The sequence below is a fragment of the Lathyrus oleraceus genome, chromosome 5, assembly GCF_024323335.1.
Source record: "Lathyrus oleraceus cultivar Zhongwan6 chromosome 5, CAAS_Psat_ZW6_1.0, whole genome shotgun sequence".
Lineage (NCBI taxonomy): Eukaryota > Viridiplantae > Streptophyta > Magnoliopsida > Fabales > Fabaceae > Lathyrus > Lathyrus oleraceus.
This window is the reverse complement of record NC_066583.1, coordinates 402,132,814-402,150,733: the sequence shown is the minus strand read 5'-3', so window position 1 is coordinate 402,150,733 and position 17,920 is coordinate 402,132,814.

Below are 17,920 nucleotides of genomic sequence, written 5' to 3'. Positions count from 1 at the left end.
TTGTCGCCGTACTACATTTTTGAAAAACACTCGTTTCAACCCGCGCGCGACAGCGGATCAAATTGGCGTCGTTACCGGGGATGAGTGTCATACGGTGAACTGGAATTTGTGTGTTTTGCTTTGGAAAGCAAATGTCGCGGTTAGCAAGAGTCGCCACCGACTTTTCTTTTATCCCATAAGGAAAGGCGGAAAAGAACAGGAAAGACCTTAATTAGATTTTGGGTTCGGGAGGTACATTATAGAAAGGGAAGGTGTTAGCACCCTTTGTATCCATGGTTATCCATGGGCTCTTAATGGCTGGATCACTTATGTTTGTCTGAAAAAGTGTTTGTGAATTGCTTAAAAAATATTTTGAAAAGAGAGTTTAACTTTGTAATGATTCTTGTACGAATGTATACAAAGTATTTATCTCGTTTAATTTTGAAAGCGGTTTAGAAAAATATAACTTGGTAATGATTCTAGTACGAATGTATACCAAGTGGTGATTTTCTAGTATTTGCAAAGTGTGAGGTATGAAAAATGTTTTAGGTTGTGAGCCAGCAATTAAGAGTTATACCTACCCAAGGTCTTTATGGGCATTTCCTATCCTTATGAGGGTAAAACTGTCCTTACTATTGAGAAGTAAGTAGTCTTATCCCTTTGGATGTAAAGGGACATCGTAGGGTCATCGTTTGGTCATTGAAGGCAACATTTGTAAGGATACCTTAGCATTCGAAGGGACGATCATCATTTAACCGAAGGCTACAACGACGGGTCACCGAGGGACAAAAATCATATATTCGAAGGCAACATCCGAGGGACTATGATTTATCTTATAGGGACATGATGATTTAATCGAAGGGTCTTCGCTAAGTACATCCCCACATTCGCGGGACATGACCATAATACCGTAATATCATGAGGCAACAAAGAGAGGTCCAAGATCACATATTCAAAGGCAATATTTTGTAATCAATTAGGTAGTTCTAATCAATTAGGTAATTAGGTCTATATTATAATCTATTAAGTAATTAGGATGAATCTCCACATTAAAATCAATTAAGTAATTAGGATGAATCTCCACAAGGGTATCCCACAAATAAAGTGGAATACCTAGCAAGCTACCTTTTCTGGGAGTATATGAACCCTTACAAAATTCAGCAAACAGGTCAGAATACCAAATCAGGGTGCAATCGAGAATTACACCACAAAAGAAATCACAACAGTAATAGGGTCAGGTAAACAATGCATGGCTATGATAAAACATGTCAGATGAGCAAAAATCAGAACAGAAAAGTCAGCGACTGTCACGTTCGCTCCTGCCTCGCCTAGCGAAGGCTTAGCGAGTACTCGCTACATGCTCGCTTAGCGATGGGCTAGCGAGCGGCTGCGGGTTCTGGTTTTGATAACAGTAAAATTTCAGCAAGCTTCACACCCTATGGCATCCATTATAGAGATTACATGGTTAAACATTCAAGATATTCATGATACTTAAATTCACATGCAAAACTTAAGATATTTTTATAAATTCAATCATGATGCCACATGCATATTAAGAACATAAAGTAGTAATAGTAATGCAAACCTGTTTGCAGTTGAATTGCAACCTTGAATTGGCAAGTCGGATTGAGTTGGGCGGAGGTAACCTTGGTACAGATGAGTTTCCCTCAGGGTTTCCTTTAGGGTTGCTCTGAATTCTCTGGGTTAGCCTCCAGGGTTTGCTGTGTCTTCTTTCTATCTCCTATTTTCGTTCTCCCCCCCCTTTCTGACTGAAGTTGTGGTATTTATAATGCTCTTTTTATGACCTAATGGGCTCAGAATGAAGCCCAGAATTTTCTGGTATTCGTAAGCTTCGCTAGGCGAGTGGCGTAGCGAAGGGTTCGCAAGGCGAAGGAATTGCTCGCCTAGCGAGCAAACCAGTTTAGGCCATTTTCTGGATTTTATCATCTGTGTGCTAGGTCCTTGTTCTTTTAAGATCAATGCCTTGAAAAATAAGTTGGAGTGCCTTAGAAATGCCTTGTAATATCAACGGGAAAATTTTGGGGTATGACAGCTGCCCCTGTTCAATATTCTTGAACCGAGAGATTTAGAATGATATGTACGCCATTCGTGGTCTGGAGGTGGAAGATTATTGAACACTAGAATGCCCCAAAAATTTGCACTTGTTAATCAGAAGTTATTCCCGATGGAGATGGGCTTCAAGATGCCATCCAGGAAGTTTGATGATGAAAGATCATAATGGATCATACGCTGCTGGGGATAAAGGATCAGAATGGACCATATGCTAGATCGTATCTGAGTAGCAGAATGAGTTATCCATTAGGCGGGTGACTTCGCTGGGGATGAAAGATCAGAATGGATCGTACGCTAGATCGTATCTGAGTTGCAGAATGAGCCGTACGTTAGGCTGTATCTGACGAAGGTAGAATCAGAATGGATCGTACGCTAGATCGTATCTGAGTTGAAGATCCAAATGGGTCGTACATTAGACCGTATTGGAGTTGCAGAATGAGCCGTACGTTAGGTTGTATCTGAAGAAGAAAGTAGTCGTACGCTAGACTACACCCCGGAATGTACCGTACGCTAGGCAGTATCTGAGGATTTGAAGATCCAAATGGGTCGTACGTTAGACCGTATTGGAGTAGCAGAATGAGCCGTACGTTAGGCTGTATCTGAAGAAGAAAGTAGTCGTACGCTAGACTACACCCCGGAATGTACCGTACGCTAGGCAGTATCTGAGGATTTGAAGATCCAAATGGGTCGTATGTTAGACCGTATTGGAGTAGTTGAAGAAGTCATATGTTGGGCTGAATCAGAATGAACCGTACGTTAGGCTGTATCTGATAAATAAAGTTGTATTTGCAGTAAATGTCTGGGATGGGCTTAAAGATGCCACCATCAGAGTGCTTGTCAGAATGAATGTTCATATGGATTGTATCTAAAAGATGTAAATATATCCGATAAAGATGTTCGTCTGAATGGATCTTTATTTTGACTGTATCCGGATGATAATTAACCTGAAAAATAAAGTTAGCTTCATGCCATGTCATGATGCATGAGATATTTTATGCTTATGAAAATAAATGCGAACAATGTATGCATGCGTATGCTATGAAATGATGTGATGAATGAATTATGCGTCTGAAACGTTTTTCCTGGCGACTCCCTGGGGAAAATAAATCCCCATCTTCTGGTTGGAGATACTTGTATTGATGACCCTTTCTTAGCTGGGGATACTCGATTTCTGTCTGATGGTGGAAACACTCAACAGAGCCTGGCTGGGGACGGAAGAGATGACCAGTCTGTCTAGTGATGCCAACCTCTTCTGGGAAATAGCTAGTTTTTGTTGGGGAATAGAATTAGCAACCGGATTCATTGGAATGCATGGTTAGACCTTTCCTTGATCCTGAAGTCTTTTGTAATTGCTATTTCCATTTTATGCATGTATTTTTGATAAACATCGATCATATTCAAGTGCATGTATCAATTCAAATTAAATCAATGGACGTTTATGCAAACAAAACAGAGAAAGTAAAACAAAACATCTTTTGGAAATGAAATTGTATTGATTTTGAAAGAGGGCCTATAAACAGGAAATTTTGTGTACAAGGAGACAGAAATCCTAGTAAGAGGAAATTGCCAAGGAAACGAAGAGAAAGCTATGCAGAAAAAGTCCTATTGATTTTAATTCCACTAGTGCCATTATGTCTTCAAGCCTCTCATCTCCTGCTGTCGGATAAAAAATGATTGGCTTGTTCAGTCCCTTTGACTTGGGTGAAGCTGACCGAGAACGGGACAGAGTCATACGCTTTAATCCCTAATTTTTGCCTTGACCGCCTTTTCAGGTTTTCAGTCCACCAGGATACCCTTTTTTTCCCAAGCCGCCTTTTCAGGTTTTCGACTTGTCGGGTGTACATTTTTAAATGTTTATCCCTAATTTTTGCCCGAACCCTTTTGGTTCGCCGGGATGCCCTTACTTTTGCCTAGGTACGTTGACCTAGCGGGTCTCTTTTATGCGTAGTATTTTTTAACTATGTCTGCGTTCACGGGATGTGGGAAGTCTTCGCCATCCATTGTAGCAAGTATCATGGCTCCACCAGAGAATACCTTCTTAACTACAAATGGCCATTCGTATGTGGGAGTCCATTTGCCCCTTGGATCACCTTGTGGTAGAATGATACGCTTGATCACCAAGTCGCCGATTTGATACACCCGTCTCTTGACCTTTTTGTTGGATGCCTGGGTCATGCGCTTCTGATATATCTGCCCATGACAAACAGCCGCAAGTCTCTTTTCATCAATCAAATTTATCTGATCGAGTCGAGTCTGAATCCATTCATCCTCGTCTAAACCTGCCTCTTTCATGATTCTTAGAGAGGGAATCTGAACTTTCACAGGTAAGACGGCTTCCATTCCGTAGACTAAAGAGAAAGGAGTTGCCCCCGTCGAAGTGCGTACTGAAGTGCGATAACCGTAAAGAGCAAACGGTAACATCTCATGCCAGTCTTTGTATGTTATTGTCATCTTTTGTATAATCTTCTTAATATTCTTATTAGCAGCTTCCACGGCGCCATTCATCTTTGGCCGGTATGGAGAAGAGTTATGGTGTTTTATCTTGAACTGCGTGCAGAGTTCAGTAATCATCTTATTGTTTAAATTAGTGCCATTGTCAGTGATAACTCTTTCAGGAATGCCGTATCGACAAATGAGATTATTCTTGATGAATCGTTCCACCACATTCTTGGTGACAGAAGCAAATGAGGCGGCTTCTACCCACTTTGTAAAGTAATCAATAGCAACAAGGATGAAACGATGTCCATTAGAAGCAGTAGGTTTAATTTCTCCGATCATATCAATGCCCCACATTGCAAAGGGCCAAGGGGCTGTCAACACGTTTAACGGGGCAGGAGGCACATGTACTTTATCCACATAGATCTGACACTTGTGACAAGTTCTGGAGTGATGGTGGCAATCAGCTTCCATGGTAGACCAATAATACCCTGATCTCAGAATCTTCTTGGCCATTGTATGTCCACTAGAATGAGTCCCAAAATTACCGTCATGCATGTCTCCCATAATCTTTTCTGATTCCTTTTTATCCACACAGCGCAACAGAGTCGAATCAAGATTACGTTTGTATAATACTCCATTACTCAGAAAGAATTTAGCGGAGAACTTCCTCAGAAATTTTCTGTCATTGATGGATGCCCCTTCAGGATATTCCTGAGCTTCTAAATATCTTTTTACTTCGTGGAACCAAGGTTTCTCTTCTACTTCATCAGCGTTAAGTTCATAACAGTATGCTGGTTCATCTAATCGTTCAATAGTGATCGTGGGAGCTTCATTGTCCCATCTAACTCTGAACATAGATGACATGGTAGCCAACGCGTCTGCCAACTGATTCTCTTCTCGTGGAATATGTTCGAATGTAATCTTTTCAAAGTATGGGATTAATTTCAACACCCGCTCTCGATAAGGGATGAGATTCGGATGTTTAGTGTCCCATTCTCCTTTGATCTGACTGATTACTAAGGCTGAGTCTCCGTATACGCTTAAAAACTTGATTGTTCGGTCTATAGCAGCTCTGAGTCCCAAAATACAGGCTTCATACTTAGCCATGTTATTGGTACAATCAAAGCATAGTCTAGCAGTGAAAGGAGTATGGAAACCCTTAGGGGAAATGATTACAACACCAACACCATTGCCCAATGCATTAGAAGATCCATCAAAAACCATAGTCCATCGGGATCCCAGTTCGGGTCCTTCATCCGGTTTAGGTTCTTCATAATCAGTAACAAGCATGACATCCTCATCTGGGAACTCAAAATTCATAGATTGATAATCATCCACTGCTTGATGAGCCAAATGATCAGCTAACACGCTTCCTTTGATTGCTTTCTAGGTAGTATACTGGATATCATACTCTGTTAAAATCATCTGCCATCTTGCTATTCTTCCGGAGAGGGCAGGTTTCTCAAATATGTATTTGATAGGATCCATCTTAGAAATCAATAAAATGGTATGATTCAACATATACTGTCTTAGTCGGCGAGCAGCCCAGGCCAAAGCACAACAAGTTCTTTCGAGCAGTGAGTATCTTGTTTCACAGTCGATAAACTTTTTGCTAAGGTAGTATATGGCATGCTCTTTTCGACCAGACTCGTCATGTTGCCCCAACACACACCCCATTGAATTTTCTAACACGGTCAAATACATAATTAGAGGTCTTCCTTCAACTGGTGGCATCAGAATTGGAGGTTCTTGGAGGTACTTCTTGATTTTGTCGAAAGCTTCTTGACATTCATCATTCCATATCATCTCTTGACTTTTCCTCAGTAACTTGAAGATGGGTTTGCAGGTAGCGGTCAAATGGGAGATAAACTGGGAAATGTAATTCAAACGTCCCAAGAAACCTCTGACTTCTTTATCTGTACCGGGAACTGGCATTTCTTGAATAGCTCTCACCTTGGCCGGGTCAACCTCAATTCCTCTGCCACTGACAATAAATCCCAAGAGTTTACCGGATCTTACTCCAAAGGTGCATTTGTTCGGGTTCAATCTCAGCTTGTATTTCTTCAACCTCTCAAACAATTTGTACAAATGGTCAAGATGTTCTTCTTCAGTATGAGATCTGGCTATCATGTCATCCACATATACTTCTATTTCATGATGAATCATATCATGGAACAAAACCACCATAGCACGCTGGTACGTTTCCCCGGCGTTCTTTAAACCGAATGGCATTACTTTGTAACAGAAAGTGCCCCATTGGTCACAAACGTAGTTTTTTTCCTGTCTTCAGGTGCCATCTTAATCTGGTTATAACCTGAGAATCCATCCATCAAGGAGAATACTTTGTGTTGAGCGGTGTTATCTACCAGAACATCGATGTGCGGAAGTGGAAAGTCATCTTTGGGACTCGCTTTATTCAAATCCCTGTATTCGACACACATTCGGACCTTACCATCCTTCTTCGGCACTGGTACCACATTAGCAACCCATTCAGGATAAGAAGTAACGACTAGAAAATCGACATTGAACTGTTTCATAACTTCGACTTTTATTTTCTCGGACATCTCAGGACGCATGCGACAAACCTTTTGCTTAACAGGATGACAATCTTCCTTCATCGGCAAACGATGTACTACTATATCAGTATCCAGTCCTGGCATGTCTTCATAAGACCAAGCAAAAATCTCAATATAGTCATGTAACATCTGAATCAATCTTTCCTTGACCCTGTTTCCCAAGCCTGCTCCTATTTTGACTTCTTTCTTGTCCACTTCAGTACCCAGATTTACAATTTCGATTGATTCTTCATGCGGCTGTATAGTCTTTTCTTCTTGCATTACCAGTCTGGCAAGCTCCTCAGGTACTTCACAATCTTCCTCACTTCCATCCTCGGTTTGGTAGATCGAATTTTCAAAGTCATAATTAACAGTAGCAGAACTATTATCAACAGGATCCATAGTGGATATGGAGCTGCAATTCGTTACGTGAGTGTGTGTAAGAAAACATAGCTTGTTCGAAAGATGATAGGAAAGATAAAGAGCGCAATATTTGAATGCAAAACGTCCATTGATTTATTGAATGTGAATATGCTTATGAAAATGACAAAACCCTTAACAAATTAGCTATTGTGCCCCGGGCATAGACACAATGCTTTACGAAGTTCAATTTAAAAATTTGCAACACTAAAATAGATAATAACAATTACTCCTGACTAAAGGAAATCGGGATAGTGTCTTCAGCCTTCCAATTATTGAGTCCGTCACCAACTGTTGGGAAAATCCAGCTATCCAAGTCACAATCGCTATCAGCATCTTCTACAGCATTAATCTGACCTTTGACTATTTTTTCAGAGTTAAACCCCAGGCCAGACTTATCAGACTTGTACGGTACATCGATCAGTTGACCCCAGCCAGTACGACCACCATCTTCAACCACGGCTCGAGCGTCTTTCAGAGAAATCATAGCAGGGGGAGCAGGAATAACCTTAGGCACAAGGGGATCTGGCTTAAGGACAGGACTGGACGGAGGAACCACTTCAAATGACTGAGAAGGAGTCTCGAAGAATTCGCCATCCATCTCGACGTATCTGAAGGCCTGCACACTACTAACAATATACTCTTCTTCTCCACACACAGTGACAATCTTACCCTCTATTGGATACTTCAGCTTTTGATGGAGAGATGAAGCTACGGCACTTGCCCCATGAATCCAAGGACGTCCCAGCAGGCAGGAATAGGCCGGACGGATGTTCATCACGTGGAAGGTAGTGTTGAAGACTTGAGGTCCTATCTTAATAGGGAGACCCACTTCACCATGGACAACACTTTTCGCACCGTCGTACGCACGCACCACAGTATCACTAGGTTTCAATTCGATGCTCTTACAATCAAGCTTATCGAGCACAGCTGTCGGCAGTACGTTCAAAGAAGAGCCATTGTCGATTAATACGTGAGATAAGGTGATCCCCTCACACTCAATGGAGATATGCAGAGCTCTATTGTGATTCTTTCCTGCTGGTGTCAGGTCAGCGTCGGAAAAACCTAGGCCATTGTCAACAGTCAGGTTAGCAACATAGTTTTCGAACTGATTGACAGATGTCTTCTGAGGTACATGAGCGGTCTTCAAGAATTTTATCAATGCATGGGCATGAGATTCAGAAGATAACAACAAGGATAACATCGAAATTTTAGACGAGGTATGCCCCAATTGTTCCACCACATCAAAATCACTCTTGCGGAAGATTCTCAACATTTCTTCCATTTCCTGTTTGGCAACGTCTTCGGTAATAACTTCGACCGGTGTCCTTGACTGAGAAGGATTGACTACTGGTTCCTTTCCTCGAGTTTCAGGGGTGGGCGGTGAGATTTCTGGAGAGAAGATCCTTCCACTTCGGGTAATTCTACTAGTCCCAACAATGTCGTTAGGATTAGCAGAATTACCAACCTGCTTTACGCCATGGATGTAAACATCACCTCCATAATTCCACGGAATGGCTTTGCTTGAGGAATACGGTATTGGGCCAGGTGCAGTAATGATCAGGGGAGCTACCTTGGGCTCAGCAGTAATCTTCACAGGCATTCTAGTAGCGGTAATCTTCACCGGAACTTTGGACTTAGCAATCACAGATATCTCTTCAATAGGGTTTTCCCCCTTAGGAATCTTCTCAAAGAGAATTGTACGATCATCCATCAGCCGCTGAATACCGTTCCTCAATTTCAGGCAATCATTGGGTCGGAGCATACAGAGATCGCAGTTTTCAGCACAACCTGGAAATAAACCAGCTTGCAACAAATTCTTCTTGATGATCAGGAGAGGAGATGTTAAGTCCGCTACAGTAGTAATGTGGGAATTGTCATTCACAACATTAACGGTCTTGTCATGATTAGGCATAGGTGTAGTGATGACATTGGGAGTCTCTGGAGGATCAAATTCAATTTCCCCAGCGTCGATCATGTCCTGAATCTTATTCTTCAACAACCAGCAATCGTTTGTATCATGCCCGGGGCTATCGGAGTGATATGCACACCTGGCATTGGGATTATAACGAGGCGAAGTAGTGTTGAGATTTGCGGGAGGGCCTCTGAGGGTAATTAAATTTGCCTTTAGCATACCCTGCAGTGCTTGTGCTAAAGTCATATTGATCTTGGTAAACTGCCTTCTTGGCCTGTCTTGTCTGTGCTGGAAGTTTTGAGCTGGCGGGGCTGCAATTGTAACCACTCCGATGGTATGGTCCCGGCTTTTCTTGTTATGACCCCTTTCATCGTACACAACATTCGACTCATTCTTTCCCTGTTGGGGCTTTCTGGTGCTTGCAGAGGTAGCTGCCTGTATCTTTCCACTTCGAATACCGCTTTCAACACGTTCTCCCGTCAATATAAGGTCAGTGAAACCCGATGAAGAACTTCCCAGTAGATGGCTGTAGAATGGGCCAGTCAGTGTACCCATGAACATGTCCCTTAATTCTCGATCAGTCATAGGGGGTTTGACTCGGCCAGCCAAATCTCTCCAGTTTTGAGCATATTCTTTGAAGCTTTCTTTAGATCCCATAGTCATATTCTGCAACTGTAGTCGAGTAGGCGCCAATTCAGAATTATACTGGTAGTGCTTGTAGAAAGTTGTCGCTAAATCAGTCCAGGTGCGGATGTTAGAGCTCTCGAGCTGATAATACCACTCCAACTGTGTGCCAGACAGACTCTCTTGGAAGAAATGGATCCATAGCTTCCTATCAGTGGTATACGGCTGAATCTTTCTCACGTAAGCTCTCAGATGCATCTGAGGACAAGATGCCCCATCATACTTAGTGAAAGCGGGGACCTTGAATTTGCGGGGAATGACCACATCAGAGACCAGTCCCAAGCTTTCGAAATCCAGACCGGGCGCCTTCTGACCCTCCATATCTAGCATACGTTCTTCCAGCAACTTATACTTATCATCTTTTGGAGAGTACTGTTCATTTTCATAATCTTCGTCGTCGTCCTCATGGTTAAAGAGATCAACATTCTCCTCTTCTGAATCATTCTCTGTCTCCTCTTCTTGATCTTTCGGAAGTCTAATCTTGACTCCTGCAGCCTGTCCTTTAAGCCTTCTTCCCGGGTTAATGTAACTCACAGGTTTCTTGTCTTTCTTCTTCTCGAGCAAGAGAGCCTTCAGTTCTTCCTGCCCCCTTGATAAGCTCAGCATCATCTCTTGGAATTGAGCATTCTGAGCCTGGAGATCTTTGACACTTTGTTCGAGGGCCATTTTTCTGTTTGCAATAGGAAGACCGTGAGAATATTGATCTTTTAGAATACCTGTTATGCAATGTTATGTCATGCTATGTAATGTATGAAATGTTTTCAAGGACTTTTGGAATTTAACTTTGCGTAAACCACCAAGAAGAGGGAAACTTTTATTAATAATTTCTTTAACCAATGTTCATTACAAAAGGAAATAATAAAAATACAATGAAAGCTCAAGTCTCCTAGGGACGGCTTCTTTTTGGGCGAAGATATGCATTGAGTCTTCGTTCCTCATTAAGTTGGCTGGTGAGCTCTAATACTTTCTTCCTTTCTGCAACGAACTGAGTCTCAAAAGTATCCCTTTCCTCTCTTAACTGGATCCAGGATCTCTTCAATTCTTCAACATTGGTAGGCATATCTGGATAAGGAATGATCTGAGAAATACCTCCTTCAGCTTCTGGCTCAACAATCAGCGGTCCGACAGCAAGATATGGCATGCCAATTTCACGAGCTCTTGCGCGTACCCATCTGAGATAAGGTTCCATAGGAATGGAGTTTTTCTGTCCTAAAACGCTTCTTTTCACCATGCCCCAAGCTCGTACAAACCATTGACGGAGACCTTGGGAGTCGTTGTCGTAGTCAAACATAGTGCCTTGAATAATTATTTCATGTGGACCATCTCTTCGAGCATAACCAAACTGGCGTAAGGCTAAAGCTGGGTTATAAGTAATACCTCCTCTTATCCCCAGGAGTGGTACGTTAGAGAATTCTCCACAACGGTCAATGATGATAACATTTTCTTTGAGATGAGGACACCAACGGATGTCTGAATGGGAGAGCGACATTATCCTTTGAGACCATTTTAGATTTTGCTCATTCTTCAAGACTGATTGAGGAAGGTGTGAAATAAACCACCTAGACAATAAAGGTATGCAACACATGAGAGTCCCTTGCCTCTTCATAGTACGAGTGTGAAGGGAATGCAAAATGTCTCCAAGCAAGGTAGGCACAGGGTTATGAGTGAGAAATATCTTAATAGCATTCATGTCTATGCATTGGTCTGGATTAGGAAATAACACCGAACCATAGATTAGTAATGCTAGGACATCTTCGAAAGCATGGACATCCATCAGTTTTAAGAATTCTCGGGCCTTATTTATCAGAAATTTGGCAAGTAAACCCTTAACTCCACTTCTTGTCACCCAATTGGTTTCAATGTCTGACTTTGTCATGTGTAAAGCTGCGGCAACTTCTTCAGACTTCGGAATCTTTTCTAAACCACTTAAAGGTGTTTGATCAAGAATAGGTATCCCAAGCAGCCTGGAAAATTCTTCTAATGTGGGTACCAACTGATAATCTGGGAATGTGAAGCAATGATTTTTAGGATCGAAGAACTGGAATAGGACTCTCATCATATCTTCTTTGAAATCAGTGGTAACCAAATTGAGGAGAGAACCATGTTTCTCGATGAACTGAGCTTGATCAGGAAGTTCTGACACTAAATCCTTTAGTTGAGGAGAGATTGCTACAAAATTGATCCGAATGGTCTTTTTGGAAGCCATAGCCCTGTTACAGAGCAAAGTTAAATCCCTAAGTCCTTGAAATGGTTAGCACAATGCCATGATGTTATGATGTTATGATGTTATGATGTTATGCAAGTAACAAGCATAAACAAGTCACACAACAATCATTCTTAGGTTTTAAGGCCTGCTGAGTTCCATAGGTAAGTACCCTTCCCACTGAAGTTTGGTTGGTTCAACCTGTCCTAGAATAGTAACCGGGTTCTAGAAGGATCTCCAATCATTGACCTTCTTTTAAGTCCACTTCAGTGCAACACCAAGTGGTTGACCAAAGCTTCCCTAAAGTCCAATCTCGAGGAGTGTAGTATCGAGTCTCAACCAACCCCAGTCGGAACCGAAGTCAGTTATCTCACTACTTTCTAATGGCTAGGATGAGTCAATTAGGGTTCTAAAGGTTTGGTTAATGCTTTGATGACACCACGCGGAAGCCAAATTTTTCCTCAAGTAAACATGAGGAACATCAGGACATCCAAAGTGTCACATTAACCGTAGCCATCATTTTGACCATTCCAGTATACGCCGGATAGTCGCGATGATCTTTTGCTACTTACCTAAGGTACACTAGATCCGGGTGTAGGATCTTTCACTCAAGCATAAAAAGCCCAAGCAATCCCTCAAAAGTAAATCAGACAATCTAAATAAGTGATCTTGTTTTTCAGGTAACCTCTCTTTAAGGATCCCCAGCAGAGTCGCCAGTTCTGTCATACGGTGAACTGGACTTTGTGTGTTTTGCTTTGGAAAGCAAATGTCGCGGTTAGCAAGAGTCGCCACCGACTTTTCTTTTATCCCATAAGGAAAGGCGGAAAAGAATAGGAAAGACCTTAATTAGATTTTGGGTTCGGGAGGTACATTATACAAAGGGAAGGTGTTAGCACCCTTTGTATCCATGGTTATCCATGGGCTCTTAATGGCTGGATCACTTATGTTTGTCTGAAAAAGTGTTTGTGAATTGCTTAAAAAATATTTTGAAAAGAGAGTTTAACTTTGTAATGATTCTTGTACGAATGTATACAAAGTATTTATCTCGTTTAATTTTGAAAGCGGTTTAGAAAAATATAACTTGGTAATGATTCTAGTACGAATGTATACCAAGTGGTGATTTTCTAGTATTTGCAAAGTGTGAGGTATGAAAAATATTTTAGGTTGTGAGCCAGCAATTAAGAGTTATACCTACCCAAGGTCTTTATGGGCATTTCCTATCCTTATGAGGGTAAAACTGTCCTTACTATTGAGAAGTAAGTAGTCTTATCCCTTTGGATGTAAAGGGACATCGTAGGGTCATCGTTTGGTCATTGAAGGCAACATTTGTAAGGATACCTTAGCATTCGAAGGGACGATCATCATTTAACCGAAGGCTACAACGACGGGTCACCGAGGGATAAAAATCATATATTCGAAGGCAACATCCGAGGGACTATGATTTATCTTATAGGGACATGATGATTTAATCGAAGGGTCTTCGCTAAGTATATCCCCACATTCGCGGGACATGACCATAATACCGTAATATCATGAGGCAACAAAGAGAGGTCCAAGATCACATATTCAAAGGCAATATTTTGTAATCAATTAGGTAGTTGTAATCAATTAGGTAATTAGGTCTATATTATAATCAATTAAGTAATTAGGATGAATCTCCACATTAAAATCAATTAAGTAATTAGGATGAATCTCCACAAGGGTATCCCACAAATAAAGTGGAATACCTAGCAAGCTACCTTTTCTGGGAGTATATGAACCCTTACAAAATTCAGCAAACAGGTCAGAATACCAAATCAGGGTGCAATCGAGAATTACACCACAAAAGAAATCACAACAATAATAGGGTCAGGTAAACAATGCATGGCTATGATAAAACATGTCAGATGAGCAAAAATCAGAACAGAAAAGTCAGCGACTGTCACGTTCGCTCCTGCCTCGCCTAGCGAAGGCTTAGCGAATACTCGCTACATGCTCGCTTAGCGATGGGCTAGCGAGCGGCTGCGGGTTCTGGTTTTGATAACAGTATAATTTCAGCAAGCTTCACACCCTATGGCATCCATTATAGAGATTACATGGTTAAACATTCAAGATATTCATGATACTTAAATTCACATGCAAAACTTAAGATATTTTTATAAATTCAATCATGATGCCACATGCATATTAAGAACATAAAGTGGTAATAGTAATGCAAACCTGTTTGCAGTTGAATTCCAACCTTGAATTGGCAAGTCGGATTGAGTTGGGCGGAGGTAACCTTGGTGCAAATGAGTTTCCCTCAGGGTTTCCTTTAGGGTTGCTCTGAATTCTCTGGGTTAGCCTCCAGGGTTTGCTGTGCCTTCTTTCTATCTCCTGTTTTCGTTCTCCCCCCCCTTTCTGACTGAAGTTGTGGTATTTATAATGCTCTTTTTATGACCTAATGGGCTCAGAATGAAGCCCAGAATTTTCTGGTATTCGTAAGCTTCGCTAGGCGAGTGGCGTAGCGAAGGGTTCGCTAGGCAAAGGAATTGCTCGCCTAGCGAGCAAACCAGTTTAGGCCATTTTCTGGATTTTATCATCTGTGTGCTAGGTCCTTGTTCTTTTAAGATCAATGCCTTGAAAAATAAGTTGGAGTGCCTTAGAAATGCCTTGTAATATCAACGGGCAAATTTTGGGGTATGACAATGAGTAACTAATGATATGTTTGTGTTTTCTTTGGTTTATTTTAAATTTTGCTCGGACTGCAAAAGTTCAAGTGTGAGGGAATTTAATCAGTGCATTTTGATGCATATTATTCTATAATTATACTTATGCATTTCCATGTTTTAGTTTGGTTATTTTTCCCTTTTAATGTGTTTTTATAATTTATCTTATTTTTACACTTATTTGTTTTTCGCAGTTTATTTTCAGCATTAGCAGTCTGCACGAATAAATTCATAACTGGAGCTAGGAGTATCAGATCGAGACGTGCTACCATTCGTGAAAGCTAAGAGAAAAAGCTACGACTTTCATGAAGAAGTCAGAAGCTAATTCGGATTGTAGAATGGTTGAAAAATCCGTTGAAGCCTTCAGCACTAGATTTATATTTTGTGTTGGGTTATTTAGTTTGGGCTTGGGTTATGTTTTGACCAAATTAGGTTTATTCTACTTTTCCTATAACCTAAGCAGCCGAAAATAGTACACGGGATCACTATTCACGAAAATTTGAAAGCTTGTACGAATTCCATGGAGAACTAATCCCTCTGATTCGATCTGCCGTAATTCAGGTTCCAAAACATGAGATTATTATAATGTTAATTTTAGTTTAACTCCTTTCAATGATATTTTGTGTTCTTGTATGCTTAATTCGATTGCATGAAATATATGGATTCAATTTGGTTGATTGTATGATCCTAACATATGCACGCCACGTTTGCTTAATTTGTTTTTGTGTCTGATCAATCATGTTTGCTTAATTCATGAAAACTTATCCTGTTTGCTTAATTCGGACAATAGGATCATACATCTCACAAACTTCACCGTGCTTGTCATTGAGTTTGTATCGAAATAGGAAGAGACAATTCGCTTAAGGTTTTAAAATTATATTAATCGATGATAGTAGGAACTGGATCGGTAGATTGAATTATTTCATAATCACTCATTTAATAACAGCTTATTTCAAGAATTGCTTTTAATAATCTCTTTTTCTTAATCGAACACCAAACCAAACAACCCCCGCCCCTTAATTCGATTTACCTTTGGATAATAATAATCAAGAATCCTTGTGAGAAAGATATCCGAGATAGAATTGTCGCCGTACTACATTTTTGAAAAACACTCGTTTCAACCCGCGCGCGACAGCGGATCAAATTGGCGCCGTTACCGGGGATGAGTAACTAATGATGTGTTTGTGTTTTCTTTGGTTTATTTTAAATTTTGCTCGGAGTGCAAAAGTTCAAGTGTGAGGGAATTTGATCAGTGCATTTTGATGCATATTATTCTATATTTATACTTATGAATTTCAATGTTTTTGTTTGGTTATTTTTCCCTTTTAATGTGTTTTTATAATTTATCTTATTTTTACACTTATTTGTTTTTCGTAGTTTATTTTCAGCATTAGCAGTCTGCACGAATAAATTCATAACTGGAGCTAGGAGTATCGGATCGAGACGTGCTACCATTCGTGGAAAGCTAAGAGAAAAAGCTACGACTTTCATGAAGAAGTCAGAAGCTAATTCGGACTGTAGAATGGTTGAAAAATCCGTTGAAGCCTTCAGCACTAGATTTATATTTTGTGTTGGGTTATTTAGTTTGGGTCTGGGTTATGTTTTGACCAAATTAGGTTTATTCTACTTTTCCTTAAACCTAAGCAGCCGAAAATAGTACATGGGATCACTATTCACGAAAATTGGAAAGCTTGTACGAATTCCATGGAGAACTAACCCCTCTAATTCGATCTGCCGTAATTCAAGTTCCAAAACTTAAGATTATTATAATGTTAATTTTAGTTTAATTCCTTTCAATGATATTTTGTGTTCTTGTATGCTTAATTTGATTGCATGAAATATATTGATTCAATTTGGTTGATTGTATGATCCTAACATAGGCACATCACGTTTTCTTAATTCGTTTTTGTGTTTGATTAATCATGTTTGCTTAATCCATGAAAACTTATCACGTTTGCTTAATTCGGATAATAGGATCATACATCTCACAAACTTCACTGCGCTTGTCATTGAGTTTGTATCCAAATAGGAATAGACAATCCTCTTAGGGTATTAAAATTATATTAATCGATGATAGTAGGAACTGAATCGGTAGATTGAATTATTTCATAATCACTTATTTCATAATAGCTTATTTCAAGAATTTCTTTTAATAATCACTTTTTCTTAATCAAACACCAAATCAAACACCCCCCCTTAATTTGATTTACCTTTGGATAATAATAATCAAGAATCCTTGTGAGAACGATATCCGAGTTAAAATTGTCGTCGTACTACGTTTTTAAAAAATACTCGTTTTGACCCGCGCGCGACAGCGGATCAGTGTGTTTTGATTTTGTTTGTGGTCTTAGGACCTTAAAACACCTAATAACAACAAAAACCCTAAAAAAAACATCTGGTGGACTAATGAACTTGATACGAACTTTTGGACTTAGGATTAGGCAACATTCCCTGTGCTAAAAGGACTTGGCGAATGCCAACATCTTGAGACTGAGTTATTTTGAAATGTGCCTTCATATGATGCAAGACTTGGGGATTTCTTGGGTTCATATGCTACTCTGTCTTTGTGCTTAATTTTTATTTTGATCTTGTGTCTGATGTTTTGTTCTACGTTGATCAAGGAATGCTTCATTTGATACATGGGAAGACAATGAAGACTGCTAGCTATTGGAGTTGCTTGCTTGAATGTGGCCATCTTTATTTGATGCATTGATCTTCATAATGTCTGGATATTGATCATTGCTTATTGATTATTGCTTGATTAAAGTCCAAAGGAAAATGGGTTTTTATATGACATTCTTGTCTGTTGGATTGTATTCCATTAGTTAGATCTTTTCAACCCTTAACTTTTAAATTTATGCTTAGGAAAACCTCTTCATCTTCTCCCACTTCTTTAATTTCAAAATCTCTCCCCCTTTTTCAAAAAAATTATTTGCTTGTGATTTCAAACTTAGACTTTGTTTTA